Consider the following 19622-nt stretch of genomic DNA (forward strand, 5'->3'; position numbering starts at 1 on the left):
ACAGCCAGCCAAGCCCTAGAAGCAGAGCTGCCTAGCTGACCTACAGCTGACCACACCCAGGTAAGAGAGAAGTAACCAGAGGTACCCAAGGCCAAATTCCAACCATTAGAATCACAGTTGTGTTTTAATCCACTGTGGCGCATCGTGTTTTCCAAAGATGGCTGAAATAATGTCTCCAACCTCCCATGATCTACCAAAGCGCGATCTTGCCAGTCCCCTTGAATTGAGGAAACTTTGTGACTACTTCAACCAGGACAGTGCAACAGAAGTGCCACTATGTGACTTCTGAAGCTAGGTCATAAAAGTCAATTCAGTTTCTGCCATGTCCACCAGGACATTTACCCTGGAAGGCTTAAGCCACCTTAATAGAATTCTGACCGCTCTGAGGCCACCATGCTATGGGGAAGCCTAAGTTAGACACATGGAGAGACCATGAGTAGATGCTCTGGTTGATGGTCTTATCTTCAAGTCATCCCAGCCCAGGCGCCAAGCATGGCATATGAACAAGCCCTCAGCCCCCAGCCTGCAAGTCTTCCCAGCCAAGACCGCAGACATCATGGAGCAGAGACCCACTATGTCAAATTCCATGTCAAATTCTTGGCCCATAAAACCTGTGAGCATAATACAATTGTTCCATTAAGCTGCTACATTTTGGGGTAATTTGTTAAACAGTAACAGTAACCAGAACAGCCTCTAAAGTTGGCGGTTATTTGTTATGTGGCAGCAGCTAGCTGATACAGCCCTCTCCAGAGACTAAGTACCAACTTTGACCTCACACCTCTGACTCACCCAACTCTTTTTTTTTTTTTTAATTAATTTATTTATTTATTTTTGGCTGCACTGGGTCTTCATTGCTGCATGCAGGCTTTCTCTAGTTGCAGCAATGGGGGCTATTCTTCATTGTGGTGTGCATGCTTCTCACTGTGGTGGCTTCTCTTGTGGCGGAGCACGGGCTCTAGGTGCACGGGCTTCAGTAGTTGTGGCACGTGGGCTCATTAGTTGTGGTGCACGGGCTTAGCTGCTCTGCAGCATGTGGGATCTTCCCGGACCAGGGATCGAACCCATGTTCCCTGCGTTGGCAGGCGGATTCTTAACCACTGTGCCACCAGGGAAGTCCCTCACCCAAGTCTTACCCATTCCACCTCCCAAATCTCTCCACTTTATCTCCTCCTCTCCATGACCACTATTCCTGCCCAGATCCAGGCCTCGCCATCTCTCTTTTCATCTATCCATCCACCCAGCCTTTTGGGGAGAGAGAAAGAAAGAGCTATTTGGAGAGCAATTAAAATCGACACCACCTTTATTTTCAGTGACCTTTAGAGTTCTAAAATCACTGAATTAGTTTAACAACATAAAAGCGTGCCCTATAAAACTTCGATTGCTCATAAAGCAACTGGTGTCTAGCTCCTAAAAGCCTTGTTTACACAGGTAGTCACACACTAGAAATGTTTGGTATGTTCTCTCTTTTCCCTTTTTGCCATTCGCCGCTGTTCTAAATGAAGCTATAAAGCCACAGACTTGCCAAGAAAATCAGGCATCTGAAAAGGTTTTTGAATTTTTTCTTAATACTAGTGTACAAAAAACAGGGAAACTCTGAGGAGTGAAACAGGTAACGGGGTCGGGTGAAGGGAACAAAAGCAGCGATTACACTGACCAGACACACAGGGCTGCCCAGGGCATCAAGCAAAAGAGAACACTTCAAGTTCAGGAAAAAATGGAGTTAAGAGAAGCGAAGGGGAAAGAAAAGCCCCTACAACATTCCACACATGCTTTAGACCACTTGTTCCTAAACGTGGGCAGGCACCAGAGTCACCTGGAAGGCTTTTAAAATAAAGAATGAAAGAATGGATTTCAGAATCAGCAGGTTGGGGGCAGGGGCGGGGGGGGGGGGGGGCGGGGGTGGTGGTGCTGAAAATTTGCATTTCTAACAAGTTCCCAAGTGATACTGCTGCTGCTGGTCCAAGGACCACTGCTCTAGAAGCTTTTGTCTCTTTAGTTTTCCTTTTGGGGCTCTTGCTCTTATATAGAACACAAGCCACCAGTTCCTAGCCAGTATCCAGGCCCCTGACAATGTGGCCTCGCAGGGTCCTCTCCGAGGCTCAGGAGGGTCCAACAGCCAGTCTCAGTCTGATATCCTTTTAAACAGAACTTGGATTTGGTTCCATTCAGCAGTGTACCCTCCTAAGAGGATGACTCACAGTGAGTATAGGCCTTTTGCCCCTTTGCCAGAAACTTCCTTTCTCAGCCTCCTTTGCAGCCAAGTGTGGACCTGGGAAGATTTTTACATTTGGATAAAAAAGACAGAGCCTTACATTGGGAAGATTATTTGCCCCTACTCTCTCGTGCTTGAGAGAATGATATGAAGCATGGTGACAACGGCCAGTGCTACAGCAGCCATTTTGCACTCCTGAGGGGGGAAGGCCCAGTGAATCAGAGACAGACCCAGCAGCCTGGCAATACTGAGCTGCCAAATATCCCTGGAATGGCCTTCAACTAGATGTTTTGTTCCAGAAGAGAACTAAAAGCCTGAATTAACTAAGGTTAAACATATACCTACTCTATGACCCAGAAATTCCACTCCAAGGTATTGACTTAACGGATGTGAAAAGTATGTCTACAAAAACATTTGTACAGAAATTTTCATAGCAGCATTATTCACAAAAGCCCCAAGTTGGAAACAGCACAGTGTCCATCGACTGGTAGATGGAGAAACAAACTATGTTATATCCACGCACTTGAATACAGCTTAATAATGAAAGGGAATAAACTACTGATACAGGCAAGGTCATGGATGAATCTCAAATCCACCATGCTGAGGAAAGGAAGCCAGACACAAAAGACCATTCACTGTGTGATCCCTTGAAGTAAAGTTCTAGTGAAACTGATGGGGAAAAAAATCAGAGGTGTGATTGCCTTAAGGGGGCAGCAGGAGGGGGAGAGGGCTAAGTACTGACTGGGAAGGTCCACGAGGAAATCTTCTGGGATGATGGAAATGGTCTGTAGCTAGATCCAGGTGATGGTTACATAGGTAATATTTGCCAAAATTCATCAAGCAGTGCACTTAAGGTTTGTGCCTTTTATTATACTTAATTTGTATCCCAGTAAAGCATAGCGTAAAAAAACAAAAAAAAACCTACACAATCGATTCTTGTTATTCGTGGTAGTTATGTTCTACAAAGTTGCCACAAACACTGAATTACAGAATAAGGAACTATTGCTCCTGGGGGAAATACAGGTTCTTATGAGCCTCTGGTCCCAACATTTTCATCAACCGATCAATACATAACCTTGTTTTCACGTTTCTTTCTGTTTAAAGACACCTGATTTAATATATACTGCTGATTCATTCGCAGTGAACCCATAACCAACGGCGCGGTAACTCACACCTAAACGAAGCTCATCTGAGACACATCACAGCCTTCTGGAACTGAGGAACACTAGCCAACACTTCAGCACAATGTTTGGGGGGCATTTTAAACAGTTAAATCAGCAACAAAAAGCCCCAAAATGTGAAAAACGTGGCACTAAACCGACCAAGAAAAAGCCACTTGGCTACGGTGTAAGAGTTGAAACAAGAAGACAGAGGGTCACCCTGGTCGATCTCAGCTGGGAACAGGCACACAGGACAACTCAAATTTTTCATTTGCTCTGCACATGTCTGTAAATGACTGGGAAAGCACCCGGTGTGCTGATCTGGGGGTTACAAAGAAATTTTAGCAGGTAGATGAATTCACAAATATGGCATGTGGGAACGAGAATCAACTGTACAGGGAAATATTGGTCAAGATTATAGCACATTTATTTACCCTTTACCCGGAGATTTTACTCATGGGCCTGATCCTACAGGTACAACCTGACATATCCAAAATTATACAATTAGGAGGTTTTTAGGGCAAGGTGTGTGTCTACCGGCGAGATATTGGAAGTAATCCACTGGCCATCAGTGGAAAACAGGTTAAATAAACTGGGTCCATCTAAATGGGAATACTATGCAGCTGTAAAAAAGAATGAAGAATACAAATGGCCACCTATATGGGAAAAGAATCTGAAAAAGAATAGATATATGTATATATATAACTGAATCACTTTGCTGTATACCTGAAATTAACACAACATTGTAAATCAACTATACTCCAACGTAAAATTTTTAAAAAAATTTTTTAGAAAGAATACAAATGGCCAACAAGCCCATGAAGAGATGCTCAACATCATTAGCCACCAGGGAAATGCAAATCAAAACCACAAGTGGAGACTGCTTCACCCAGTAGTATGGCTACAATCAAAAAGACAGACAATAATGAGTGCTGGTGAGGATATGTAGAAATCAGAACCCTCGTACACTGCTGGTGGGAATGGAAAATGGCAGAGCCTCAGTGGAAGGTAGTCTGGGAAACTCCCCAAAGAGTTAAACACTGTTACCATGTGACCCAGCAATTTCACTCCTACATATATACCCAAGAGAAATGAATACATGCATTCACACAAAAACTTGTATACAAATGTCCATAGCAGCATTATTCATAATAGCCAAAAGGTTGAAATAATCCAAATGTCCACCAGTGGATGCATAGATCCACAAAACGTGGTCTCTCAGTATGGTGGGATATTACTCAGACATCAAAAGGAATGAGGTACTGATATACCACAGTACAACATGGATGATCTTTGAAAGCATCATGCTGAGTGAAAGAAGCCAGACACAAAGGACCATATATTGTATGATCCCATTTGATGAACTGTCCAGAATAGACAAATGCACAGAGACAGAAAGATTAGTGGTTGCCAGAGGCTGTGAAGAGGGAGGAATCTGAAGTGGCTGCTCTCGGGCACAAAATTTTTTTTTGGGGGGGGTGATGAAAATGTTCTGAAACTAGATAGTGGTGATGGTTGCACATTATATAATCTTGAATATATAACCTGTGAATATACTAGAAAGCGCTGAATTGTACGCTTTAGATGGGTGAATTTCATGGTATGTGAATTATATGTTAATAAAGATGTTATTTTTAAAAAAGGAACAAGGATGTTCTCCATATACTGACAGAGAAAGTTCTCCACGACTATTGCTCTGTGCGAAAGTAAAATGCAGAACAGTGTGTATAAAACGTTACCGTCTGCTTAAAGACAGTGGGGAGGAGATACAAGAATATATATTCTAGTAAATCAACTATACATCCATTAAAAAAAAAAAACGGCTATATATCCTAAATGCCTTTCTAGGTCTAAAGAACTTCCAGAAGGATCTCTACAGCACTAAACCCACTGATGAACTAGGAGGGGAACCCAGCAGATGGGACAAAGATGGGATGGAGACACTCCGCTGCAAATTTTTCAAAAATAGTTTTTGGTTTTTCAGCCAATGTCCTAACCATTCCAAAAAGCAAAAGTTTTTTTTTAATTTTTTAATTTTTTTTGGCCATGCCCCAAGGCTTGAGGGATCTTCATTCCCTGACCAGGGATTGAACACAGGCCACAGCAGTGAAGGGTCCAAGTCCTAACCACTGGACCACGAGGGAATACCCCAAAAAGTAAATTTTTAAAAATGTGTTAAAAAAAATAAGAGGACAGTTTCCGCCATCACTCATCAGCGTAAACTGTTACTTGCAGCCGAATGCACACAAACTAAAAAGCTATTCAGTGGTAAAAGGAACACTGGGATTTGAACCCAGACTTCAGGACACCAAATCCTTGGACTGCCTTCCAGGACACCCCACTGCCTCATTTCCAGTGTCCGTGAAAATGCTGCAAAACTGGGCATCTGCTGGCACGACCTCCCTTCCCTCTACCCTTCCCCGGCGGAAACTCTTTTCTTCCTGAACTTGTCAGGAGCCTTCCCTAATCATGGCCCTATTTCTCTCACATGATGCTTGAGGCAGAACCACTGGGGAGTCCTGAGAAGTGGGAGCCTAAGGTCTACCCCACGAGGGCCAGGTAGTTGGGTGGGCAGGTCCTGAGCCAGCCATGGGTTTGTGGTCCTGGTTTCAAGATGCCACACTTCGTCCTGTTTCTTAACAAATGCCCCCCACCCTCCACCAGGGCTTACTTACAAGCAGCATCGTCCGTCTAACCCTGTCTGTGCTCACCGCCTGGAGGGCTGCAGGGGAGTCGCTAACCGGCCTCCGGCTTCCTCTCGGGTCCCTTCTAAACTCAGCTCCCCACTCGGGCCAAAGAGATCCATTTGATTTGAGGTCACGTGGTTTCCCCTTCCCAGGACTCTCCACTGCCCCACTCAACAAAACAGTGCTGGGGAGACAGCGGCAAGGACAACAGACATCCCTACTCTCCTGGTCACGTTCTAGGGCAGGAGTCAGACCACGAACAAAGACATGGTGCCGAGAGGAGGAAAGCACGGAGGCGGGAGAAAGGTGCTATGGGGAGGGGGCGGGGAGGACTGCGGGTGCATTTTTAGCGAAAGTGGTTGGGGCGGCCTCACAGAGAAAGGGGAGTCTGAGCTGATGTGCAGGAGGTAAGGGAAGGAGCGATTCAGACACCCAGGGAAGGGTGGTCCAGGAAGAAGGAACAGCAGATGCAAAGGTCCTGTGGCAGAAACATGCTGGGGATGCTTGAGCACCAGCAAGGAGGTGAAGCGGGGTTGAGGACACGATGAGGGGCCTGGTGGGCCGTGGTGAGGACTTGGGCTTTTATTCTGGGTGAGTCCAGGGACGTGACGTGACTTGGGTTTTCACAGGACCCCTCCGTCTGCTGAGTGGAGAACGAATTGCAGCAGGCGAGGATGGGAGCAGGGAGCCCAGAGAGGAGGCAATGGTTGCAGGGGAAGAGGCGAAAAGTGGTTGGAGTCTGGATTTGATGGCAAAGCAACAGGGTCTGCAGACGGATTGACCAGGAGGTGTAGGGGAAAGAGCAGAGTCAAGGGCCCGCTGGAATTTGAGACGGACAGCAGGGCAGAGTAGCTAAAAGTGGGCAGCCAGGCAGGATGTGAAGTGCACACGCACCCTTACACCAGCTCTCTTGGTTGATCTAGCACCTGCTCCAGCTAAGGCCATTTCTCGCTAAGGTATTCTGATGGTCCCAAAGCTACTAATTATCTTATTAGGAGAGGGGTTGGCCTCCCACCCAGGACAAAGCAGGGAGGGCTGCTGCTCAGAGCCTCAGAGACAGAGAAAAATAGCTGCGATATGCAAGGTCTTCAAATCTTCCTCACCCAGCAGCTCTTTGTGTGTCTTGTTTCAGAAACTGGCCTTTCCCCAAAGTCTAAACTGAGATTGACAGTTTACATCTGACTTTGAATCCTTAAGCCATCTGGGGGTATATGGTGTAAGGTAGGGATCCCATTTCATCTCTTTCCAAATGAATGACTAGTTTTTGGTCCCCAGCTTGGTTTATTAAGTCTCTCCCTTCCCCATCAATGTGACCACTGGCCCCTTTGGCCTCAGACCAGATGTCCATACGTTGCCTGGCTCTCATCCTGGGCTCTCTGTTCTTTTCCATTGGTAAAATGTCAATTTCTATTTATTCCCTAATCTCGGAGATAAAACATATTCAGCTGGACAGGTAATCAATACATGGATTGATGCTGGACAGAAGGTGATAGATGGTCCAGGCAGCAAGGTGCCTCAGAAGGGTACAAGGTCCCAAAGCAGAGACCATGATGTCCCTTTGCTTGACAGTACATTCTCGAGTAACTTGACTTCTATATCACGTTATCAACTTTTAATGAAACTATCCTCACAAAAAGAGACAGAGGGCATAAGAAAGTACTCACAAAGAAACCAAAAGATTACAAATAATAATCTACAGACACAAAAGGTCACATATCGTATGATTCCATTTCTAAGAAATGTCCAGAAAAGGTAAATCCATAGAGACAGAAAGCAAATTAGTGGTTGCCAGGGGCTGGGGGGAGGAGAAACGAAGAGAAACTGCTTAATGGGTATAGGGTTTCCTTTTGGGCAAACGAAATTATCCTAGATAGGTGGGTTGGCAGGAAACTAGACAGAGGTGATGGTTGCATAACATTATTAGTGTACTAAAAGCCACTGAACTGTGCACTTTAAAATGGTTAACTTTTTTAAATTGAAGTATAGTTGATTTACAATGTTGTGTTAGTTTCAGGTGTACAGCAAAGTGATTCAGAGATAGATATATATATATATATAAATAATTTTTCAGTTGCTTTTTCCCTTATAGGTTATTACAAAATATTGAGTATAGTTCCCTGTGCTACACAGTAGGTCCTTGTTGTTTATCTCTTTTATATATAGTAGTGTGTATCTGTTAATCCCAAACTCCTAATTTATCCATTCCCCCTCAAAATGGTTAATTTTTATGCTATGTGAATGTTATCTCAAAAAAAGAAAACACAGTTAATGTAAGCAGAAAATAAAGACGATGGTCCTATTCCTATTGTAAGCTGTTCCTATTGTAAGCTCTTTTTAAGCCACATTAAAAAGTAAAAACATCAGTGATGTTTTCAGCAGAACTCGCAAAAAGTTGACTGAAACTTTAATTATCAAGAACATCATTCAAAAGAGAGACTTTAGGTTTTATCATTAGTAATGACTATTGATAAATATAATGCTATTTAAAATGTCTGATTTTTTAAAATCTTCCTCACCTGTTTTTAATGTACATTTTAATGTATTTTTTTTATAATGTACCAAAGTGGAGTCATGTACGTATACAGTTTATAAAAAACAGGTGACGGTTAAGGCCTGGACTTTGGAACCAGACCTTCTGGGTTCAAATGCCACTTAATTGATGTGTGACCTCAGATGAGTCACTTCAGCCTCCCTTTCCCTACAGTTTCTTTCTCTATAAAATGGGATTAAAAGTAGTGCCCACCTCAGAGGGCTGTGAGGATTAAAATGAATGGATGCATGTAAATAGATATGCATTAGGCACATGCTTACCATTTTTACTGCCAGGAGGGTAGAATCAAAAGTATTGCGGCCTCCGCCAGGCGATCAAGTCAACATCAGCCATAATAAGTCAAGTGGATACTATGTACCTTTGATGTGATAAGATGGGAAGGGCACTTTATCTCTGTGGTCTTCCTCCCAAACCCCTAGCCCCTTGTCTAATCACAAGAAAGACATCAGACAAATCCCGAGAGAGGCACATTCTCCAAAATCCCCGGCCAGTAGGCCCCCAAAATGTCGAGGTCATCAAAAGTAAGGAACGTCTGAGAAACTGTCACAGCCAAGAGAGGTCTAAGGAGACATGACGACGCAATGTAATGTGGTGTGCTGGGTGGAGTACTGGAACAGAAAAAGGACATTAGGGGGAAACTAAGGAAATCTGAATCAATTCTGGAGTTGGGTGGATAGCGATGTTGGTTTTTGGCTGTGACAACTAACAACCAGGTTCTGTCCCCTCTGTCCCCCTGATTCTGCCCTGGTTCTCCTACAATCTCATCCCCACATGGTGACCAAAGGGATCATGTTAGAACGCAAGTCCGCTCACATCCCTCCTCTGCTCGGCGCTCTCCCACGGCTCCTGCCTCACTCAGAATCAAAGTCCAAGTTCTTACTGTGACCATCTGCCCTCATCCCACCTCTGTCCTCACCTCTCACCCTCTCCCTCCTTCGCTCCCCTCCACCCACACCAGCCTGCTCCATATTCCTCCAATGCACCAGGCACACACCTGCCTCAGGACCTTTGCACCAGATCAGTGAGGCTCAACCCGATTCCCCACCCCCTCACCCAGCACTTCCACCTCCCTCTCCTGCTTTGCTTTACTTCAAAGCTCTGATTACCATCTCACGTGTGACTCTGATTTATCTTATCTATTGCCTGACTCTGCGAGGAGGGGGTGAGCCCAGGTTTCGGTCTGTTTTGTTCCCTCTGTGTAAACATGGACTGAATGACAGAGGGGGACCATTCTCAGTGGTCACAGCTGATGCTGAACAGAGTAGGTGTGTGACCAGGTTTGGGGGAGGGCGTGGTGGGCAGGGGGGACACATCACAGGCTGACCAGGGACCCATCAGGCAGGGCTCACAATGGGGGACCGGCCACCGGGATGAGAGCAAGGCCCAGGGGCCCAGGGGGAACCTGTCAGGGGCAGATGGGAGAGGAGGTGAAAGGTCACAGGTGGGGGAGGGGTGAAATTGGGCCTCAGCACAGAAAGCTGCTCAGAGAAGGGGGAACTGAGCAGAGGTGCTGAAGGGGCCGATGCCATAGAGAGCGTCTCAGAGACAGTCAGACACGGAGAGAGAAAGGAGGTGGGCGCATCTTCCCAGGACAGTGGGGGGATGCTCCACAGGACTTATCCACCCGCCCCACCCTGCACACCAACCCAGGAGGCAAATTAATCCAATCAGTCTACACCAGCGGCTCCTGCCCAAAATGCCAGGAGCCACCCCAATATGGAAGACAATAAAAACTCCAGGCAAGTGTGCAGAACGTGTACAGACACCACCCCGATGAACCCCGTCAGGCTGGTTAGGGACCCTCCACAGGGGCAGGACCCCCAGACAACGCCCACATCCCCACTGACCTCATGGACGGCTCGTTCACAGGCGCTGTGGAAGAGAACATCTCTCAAGTCCACAGAGCAAGAGTTACAGAGCCAACACCAGCAGCAGGGACTGCCATGATGGCTTTCAACCCTCACTCAGAAAGGAGGGTTCTAGAACATGCGATGGGGGGCAGACCTCCGTCAAGAAGGGAGGGGAGCCTACAGATAATTTCTACCTGGCATCACACAGAGCCTGGGGCTACTCTAGTTCCGTCCTTATGAATAATGGGGCAGATGTAGAACATTCTAGAATGTTCACAGCACCCTTGAACTGGAAACAACCCAGATGCCCATCAACAGAAGCATGCATGAATACGCTGCGGTCCATCACATAATGGAATACTACACAGCAATGAAAAAGGAACAAATGACTGGTATATACAACATGGAATCATCTCACAAACACCATGTTGAGTGAAAGAAAGCACCACTGTACGGTTTCATGTAAAAGTACACACCCACTTTTAACTATGGAGTTAGAATCAGGATGGTGGTTCCCTGGGGGTTGGAGGGGTGGGGGGCAGATGGAGGGGCCAGAAAGCATTGGGGCATCTTTTGGGAGGGGGTCATGTTCTGGGGTTTTTTTTGTTTTTTGTTTTTAAATCTGGGAGCCAGTTACATGGGTGTGTCCAATGTGCAAAAAATTCATCCAACTGGACATTTATGACGTGTGCTCTTTTCTCCATGTTGTAATTCAACAAAAAGTTCCCCCAAAGGGGGAGAAGACAGAAGAATACGAAAGAATAACTGTCACCCTCATCTATAACTGGTAGAACGTAACATGGTGTGATCGTGTGGGAAACAGTCTGGCAGCTCCTCGAAGGGTTAAACAGAGTTACCCTATGACCCAGCAATTCCACTCCTGGGTACATTACCCAGGAAACATGAAAATATGTAGGCACTGAAAAACATGTACACAAATGTTCACAGCAGCATTATTCATAATAGCCGAAAGGTAAAAGCAATCCAAATGCCCATTAACTGATGGAGAAACAAAATGTGGTCCATCCACACAATGGAATATTACTCAGCCACTAAAAGGAATGAAGCACTGACACGTGCTACAGCATGGATGAACAGAGAAACCATCAGGCCAAGTGAAAGAAGCCAGGCACAAAAGACCACATATTGTATGATTCTGTTTATATGAAATGTCCAGAACAGACAAATCCATAGAGACAGAAAGTAGATCAGTGGTTGCCAGGCCTGGGATGGATGGGAGTGGTGGGGGAGGGTGATGGCTCAGGGGCACAGCGTTTATTTTGGGGGTGATGAAAATGTTTTAAATTGAAATGGTGATGGTTACACATCTCTGCGAATGTACCATAAACCAGAGTCGTACATTTTAAATGGGTGAACTGTATGATACGTGAATTGAAGCTCAATAAAGCTGTTTAAAAAAAAGTAACTGTGAGAGTGTTAGTTGATCATTGCTAGGCGGAAGACACGTTTTCTACTCTTCTGTATGAACACTCTATTTCAAAATTTAAAAAAAAGAAAACTAGCAAACATGTACTGACCACACCCAGGCACTTGATTATTCCCATTTTACAGAATGAAAATTGAGGCAACACCCCCCTGAGCATGCCCCAGGTCACAAAGTAGGTCTGCCTGGAAGCCGGGCTTTTGGTTGTTCAGTGGCTGGGTCCTCCCGATACCCTGCTTGTTCTAGGGGGCAGAAGCAGGAGAGACTGGTTTTGGAGGGTGGCTGGGACAGACCTTCCAGCCCTCTCCCCTGCACATTTGCTTCAGCAAATGCCTCCTACTGCTTTGCTGAAATCATTCCTTCATTCAATTCAAAAATCGATAAATATTTCCCGAACCCACATTATGCCTGAATTTCTTCAGCAGCCTCCTCAACAGTCTCCCCACCCCCACTCCCAGTCTAGGGATCTGGTTTGACCCTGAGTCACCTCCTGTCCCTCCTCTGCCCTGAATCCGAGCAGAGTTCTTATCTCACTCGGAGTCAAAGCAAAGTCCTCACGGAGGCCCACCAGGCCGCATAGGAACTGGCCCTGTTCCCACTGCCCTCATTCCCTGCCCTCCCTCCTTTTTCCGCTCAGCTCCAGCGACATGGGCCTCCCTCAACCTTCCTCTCCCTTGCTTGTCTGTCCAGGGCCACCTGGCAGGGGACTGTTCCCAGTTTCTTTTGGGGGGGAATGAAAATGTTCAAAAATTGATTGTGGTGATGGTTGTACAACTCCGTGAATATACGAAGAGCCACTGGTGAATTGGAGGGTATGCGGATTACATCCCATAAAGCCATTTAAAGAGAAGCACCAGAGGAGGCATAAGGTGGGAACAGGCGTAAGGTGGGAACAGGCATAAGGTGGGAACAGGCATAAGGTGGGAACAGGCATAAGGTGGGATGCCAGGGTGCTTGCAGAAGAGACAGGGTGGTCTTGAGAGGTATCTGGATTGGGATGTAGGCTGGTGGGGGGAACCACCACAGCGGGACATCAGCTGGGGCCTCAGTTAGCTGCCCGCCACTTGGAAAGCCAGCGGGATCTCTGCAAAGACCCCAGTGTGGTGACTGTGTCAACTTTACAGAACACACCTACTGCAAATAACGAGAATGGACTCACATGTTGCGAGAAAATGTTCACAACACATATATCAGACCAGGACATATATTCAGAATATATAAAGAAATCCTACAACACAATAAGAAGAGCAACAACCCAATTTAAAAACGAGCGAAAGGAGACCTACTAATGGCGCAGAAGCCAATGAGATATTCGACATCTTTAGTCATGAGGGAAATTTCAATTAAGACCATAATGAGACACCACTACATACCCATTTGAAAATTTAAAAGACTGATAACAGCAAGTGGTGGTGCGGATGTGGAGCAACTGGAACTCTTATGCACGGCTGGGGGTAATGTTAAATGTTCCGGCCACTTTGGAAAATGGCTTGACAGTTTCTAATAAAGTTAAACACATCCTTATCCAACCCAGCCATTCCACGCCTAGGTATTTGCCCAAGAGAAAGGATGGCATATGTCACACAATGGTTAGTATCCGAATATTCACAGCAGCTTCATGTGTAATGGCCAAACACTGGAAACAGCCCAAAGGTACACCCACAGCTGAAGGGATAAACAGATCGCAATGTATTGTATCTGCACAATGGAATTACTGCACAGCAACAAAAAGAAACGAACCACTAAGATGCGCAACATAGATGAACCTCAAAATCACTGTGCTGAGTGGCAGAAGCCAGACACCAAAGAGCACAGGCTGTGTGGTTCTATTTACATCAAACGCTGGAAAATGTTCTGTGCCTTGACTGGGAAGGCGGTTACACAATGGTACGGATTTGTCAAAATGCATCCAATAAGTACCATTAAAATGGATGTATCACTTGGGGGGAGGGATAAATTAGGAATTTGGGATTAACAGATACACACTACTATATATAAAACAGATGCACAAGAAGGACCTACTGTATAGCACAGGGAACTACACTCAATATCTTGTAATAACCTATAATGCAAAAGAACCTGAAAAAGAATATATATACGGGGCTTCCCTGGTGGTGCAGTGGTTAAGAATCCGCCTGCCAATGCAGGGGACACACACAGGTCGAGCCCTGGTCTGGGAAGATCCCACAGGCCGCGGAGCAACTAAGCCTGTGTGGCACAACTTCTGAGCCTGTGGTCTAGAGCCCGCGAGGCACAACTACTGAAGCCAGTGAGCCACAACTACTGAAGCCCGCGCGCCTAGAGCCTGTGCTTCGCAACAAGAGACGTCACCAAAATGAGAAGCCCGCACGCAGCAACAAAGACCCGATGCAGCCAAAAATAAATAAATAAATAAATAAATGAATAAATAAAAGAATATATATATGTATAACTGAATCACTTTGCTGTACACCTGAAACATGGTAAATCAACTACATTTCAATTTAAAAAATTAAATTAAAAAAAATTTTAAACGGGTGTATCGTGTTAAATATAAATTACACCTTAATGAAGTTCATTACAAAACAAAAACAAAAACAGACTCTAACTCCAGACTGCCTGGTTCAAACTGTGGCTCCACAAGTTACCAGCTGTGAAGTGGGGCAAGTATATTCACTTCCCTGCCTCAGGACCTTTGCACTGGCTGTTCTCGGTCAGGAACACCCTTCCTGCAGATAGCTACGGGGCTTCCCCCTCACCTTCTTTAGGTCTTTGCTCAAATATCACATTTTCAGCAAGGGCAGGTTAAAATGACCACTCGCACCACCAGCCCTCTCCACCCACTTTCCCTTTTTCTCCACTGCATTCAGTACCTTCTGATGAGTCCTATCATGGGTCTCCCCCACCAGCCAGTCAGTCCCCAGACGGCAGGGATTTTTGTCTTGTTCATGCTATATCCCCCCCTCCTAGAATAGTGCCTGGCACACAATAGGCACTTAGTAAATAACTGCTGAATAAGTGAGCTAAGGGATACATGTTACTCCCATTTTGGGATGTGAATTGCAAAATGCTCAATAAGTATCTAGTAAAGGAAAGAAGGAGAAAGCACGAGGGAAGATGGAAAGAAATGGGCTTCACCACTAACCTCAAGGATCTGAAGCTCAGAGAGGCGAAGGCACTGGCCCCAAGTCACACAGCAAGTAAGGGGTGGAGCATGGGTCCCCACTGGGCAGGCTGACACCACCAACCACCTACACTGCACGCTGCATGCTGCCCCAGGGAAGGGCATGAGCCCAGACCACCATGAAGCCCAGATTTTATCCCCTGAATGAGAGGCAGCAAGAAGGATTGGCGGTCTCTGTACACAAAGACTACTCAGTCAAGACAGAGAAAGCAGGGGCAGAGAAAACAGGCAGGGAAGAGGGAAGGAGAGTGTTTGGGGGAAAATTAAAGACAAGGCAGTGAAAAACAGTGGTCCCATCCGCCAAGTGGAAACAGAGATGAGAATTTAGATGCACACCCCCACCCCATTTAAAGATGTTCAACATCATTAGCCATTAGAGAAATGCAAGTCAAAACCTTAATGGGGGACTTCCCTGGCGGTGCGGTGGTTAAGAATCTGCCTGCCAATGCAGGGGACACTGGTTCGAGCCCTGGTCCGGGAAGATCCCACATGCCGCGGAGCTACTGAGCCCGTGTGCCACAACTACTGAGCCTGCGCTCTAGAGCCCACATGCCACAACTACTGAAGCCCACGCACCTAGAGCCCGTGCTCTGGAACAAGAGAAGCCACGGCAATGAGAAGCCTGTGCACCACAACGAAGAGTAGCCCCTGCTCACTGCAACTAGAGAAAGCCCATGCACAGTGACAAAGACCCAATGCAGCCAAAAATAAATAAAAAATTTTTTAAAAAACAAAACATAATGGGATACCACCTCACACCCAGTAGGATGGTTATGTTAGAAAAGAGAAATTGGAATCCTCATGCATTACTGGTGGGAAAGTAAACTGGTGCAGCCGCTGGGGGAGAAAGTCTGGCAGTACCTCAATAACTGAACACAGAGTTATCATTTAACCCAGGAATTCCACTCCTAGGTATAGACCCAAGAGAATTAACATACATCCACACAAAGACTTGTGCACAAATGCCCATACCAGCATATTCACAAGAGACAAAAAAGTGGCAACAACCCAAACGTCTATCAATGGATAAATAAACCTGGTATATTCATATAACAGAATATTAATCAGCCAGAAAAAAGAATGAAGCACTGATACATGCTACGACATGGACGAATCTTGAAAACATTATACTCAGTGAAAGATGCCAAGTACAAAAGACCACACACATACTGTATGATTCCATTCATGTGAAATGTCCAGAACAGGCAAAGCTATAGAAACAGAAAGTAGATTAATGGTGATCAGGGGCTTGTAGTGGGGAAGGAGGGCTGGGGGAAATGAGGAGATTTCTCATGGAAATGGGATTTCTTTTGAGGGTGATGAAAACATTCCAGAATCAGATAACGGTGATGGTTGTACAACCTTGTAAATATACTAAAAACCACTGAACTGTATACTTTCAAAGAGTGAATTTTATGGTATGTGAATCACATCTCCATAAAAAAAAGTAATTAAAAAAAGCACATCCCTTGATGATACCAAATGACCGTAATTTTTTACTAGGTTTGACAATGTCATTGTGGCTATGTAAGAAAGTGCTTAGTTTTGCTTTTTAAATACACACTTGAGTTTGTAGAATTAAAATGGCAGGAGATCTGGGATTTGCTTTAAAATACTGATACTTCAACAGCAACAAAAAAGATATCAGTACAAGCAAGTGTGGCCAGATCTTGATCTATGGAACCTGGGGATAAGTAAGGAGGGTTCATTATGCAGTTCTCTCTAATTTTGTATACAGTTGGAAATTTTCATTAATAAATTTTTTTTTTCTTCTGCACACCCTTTGTCCCAGCAATTCCACCTCTGGGCTTTTAACTTACCCTGTACTCACATTACTCACATTCATGCAGATCAAGAGCCGTACACACGGTACCTCACTGTAGTCTTGTTTGTGATAGCCTAGAACTAACCTAAGTGTCCAGCAGATGGGGACTGGTTCAGCAAGTTAGGGCCCTCCAATGGAATAAATACCATGCAGCTGAGAAAGACACAGAACTTGACAAGTTAGAACCTCCAGGATATATCATTAAAAGCTAAAGGCAAAGGGCAGAACAGTGTTAGAATAACTTATCATTAGTGCCTTAAAAAATGGGGGGGTGGGGCATGAAGAGAGAGGGAGGGAGGGAAGGAGGGAGAAGGAGAGAGAGAGAGAGAGAGAGAGAGATGCTTACACATGCACAGAATGTCTGTTTGAAAAGAGGCCCCCAAACTATAACCATTTACCTCTGGGAAGAGGATGTGGGTACACATAGCTGGGTGTTGGGAGAGGGAGGGAGACTTTTCACTAGAAATCTCTGATATTATTCGAGTTTTCTACTGAGTTTTCTACTTGGGCGCGTTGTTCCTATTTAAAAAAAGAAAAAAAAAATTTTTTTAAGCCCCAAAGGAAAGCTGTTTCCAACATGTGGCCCTGTCCCCACACACGTCCCCTGAGGCCAGATTAGAAGGATCAGGTTCCTCCTCTGTTCCCTCCCAGGGGTGGGAGGCCAGGCAGGGCTGAGGCTTCCCTGCTGGGAGAGCAGAACCGCCCTGTGGGACTGCCCAGGGCTCCCTGGAAATGATTTCCAGACTCCTGAGCCCTTGGCTGAGGCTGGGAGAGGGGGAGGTAACAACACAGGAAGAACAGGAAGACTAGGAAGAGAAAGGAAAAGAGGAAGGGGAGGAGGGGGAGGGAGAGAGGGAAGGGGAAGCCTGTGTACCTGTAAGCACACAAAGGAAGAACAGGCCTGGGCAGGGGGTGGCTGGAAATGCCATCTTCCACCTCGACTGAAGAAACAGCCACCAAGCAGCTTTATTCACAGTTGACAAAAAGGGGAAACAACCCAAATGTCCACCAACTGACAAGTGGATAAACCAGATGTGGTACATTTGTACAACGGAATACTATTCAGCCATAAAAAAGGAATGAGGCACTGATCCGTGCTACAACGTGGATGAACCTTGGAAACAATACATGAAGTGAAAGCAGCCAGACACAAAAGACCACATCTTGCACGATTCCATTTGTACGAATGTTCAGAAAAGGCAAATCCCCAAAGACAAAGTAGATTAATGGTTGCCAGGGATTAGGGGAAAATATACAGGGTTTCCTTTTGGGTGATGAAATTGTTCTAGAACTAGATTGTGAGGATGGTTGCACAACTCTGTAAATGTACTAAAACCCACTGAATTGTATGCTTAAAGGGGAGAAATTAATGGTATGCAAATATCTCAATGTTTAAAAAGAAAAAAAAAAAAAAAGGAATGAAGCTCTGACACACGCTACAACATGGATGAACCTTGAAAACACACTGCATGAAAGCCAGACCCAAAAGGCCACATAGTGTAGGGTTCTATTTATAGAAAATGTCCAGAACAGGCAAATTCATGAGACAGAAAGCAGGTTAGGGGTTGCCAGGGGCTGGATGGAAGGGGGAATGGGGAGCAACTGTTAAGGATATGGGGTTTCCATTTGGGGGGATGAAAATGTTCCGGAACTAGACTGTGGGGATGGCTGCACAACTCTGGGAATGTACCAGAAAACCACTGAACTGTATGCTTTAAATGGGGGAATTTTATGGTATGTGAATTATATCTCAATAAAGCTGCTCAAAATTTTAAGCAAGGAAAAATGGAAGGAAGGGAGGAAGGGAGGAAGGGAGGGAGGGAAGGAGGGAGGGAGGGAGGGAAGGAGGGAGGGAGGGAGAGAGGGAGGGAGAGAGGGAGGGAGGGAGGGAGGGATGGAGGGATTGAGGGAGGGAGAGAGGGAGGGAGAGAGGGAGGGAGGGAGGGAGGGAGGGAGGAACGAACTGGTCACATGGCCCATCCCCACCCCCACCCCCACCCGGACCGTGACTCCCAACCTGCACTTACCAGGCTGCACATCCTCCCAGAACATGTTCCCTCAGCACAGCGCCCCCCACCCCGCCAAACGCACGGGGCAGCGCCCGGACCCCCGCCTCCAGTCCTGGCTGAATTTCCTGGGTGGCCTACATGACCCAGGTGGGACACCCCCAGCGCGTTCCTGGGTCACTTCCCTCTGTACCCACTACTGGCCCTGGGATGGGGGTGCCACGTGTGAGAGGTGAGATGAAGCTTTAGCCTCTCATTCCATCCACCACACCCCGCCCCCCAAACCCACCAAAGCCAAAAATGGGCAAGAAAACACAGAAACCACAAAGGCGTGTGAAATGTGCTGGGTTTGTAGAATTTTCTAAGTGTGTAAAGTGCTAATTTCGGAGGCAGAAATACCTTTATACTTCAAAACACAAAACCAAGCAAACAAAGAAACCTTTAGACTTCAACAAAAAGTGAACACACACACACACAGAGCAAATCAGGCCAGAGGGACCTGAGGGAACCCCCCTCTGCCCCGCCACGCTCTGCAGTGCCTTGGGAGGTTAAGTTGGTTAAGAGGTGAGATTTAGGACTGTTATTTCAGCAGGGGGGACAGAAAAACCCACAGAGTTCCTAAGCGATTCTTCTATGAAATAATAATCTATAGACATATGTTCTCACGTCAAGCAACCAAGCTATTGATTCCACAGAATTCCTGGGAACAGCTTTCCCAGCTCGG

General features: G+C 45.9%; 1 protein-coding gene across 12 annotated transcripts in view; it reads right to left on the reverse strand.

Moving 5' to 3' along the window:
- The window catches only part of BICRA (BRD4 interacting chromatin remodeling complex associated protein), a 78832-nt gene that overhangs the window by 32380 nt on the left and 26830 nt on the right, over positions 1 to 19622 (reverse strand). Inside the window, exon 1 of one of the 12 annotated variants that reach the window (XM_082438373.1) lies at positions 17291 to 18626. The exons of the other annotated variants lie outside the window; for them this stretch is intronic. The gene's annotated coding sequence lies outside the window, so the exon portion shown is untranslated. Of the gene's footprint in view, positions 1 to 17290; positions 18627 to 19622 lie in introns of those variants that run through there. 12 annotated transcript variants of the gene reach the window in all.

Source organism: Balaenoptera physalus, assembly GCF_965194825.1.
Source record: "Balaenoptera physalus genome assembly, chromosome: 19".
NCBI lineage: Eukaryota > Metazoa > Chordata > Mammalia > Artiodactyla > Balaenopteridae > Balaenoptera > Balaenoptera physalus.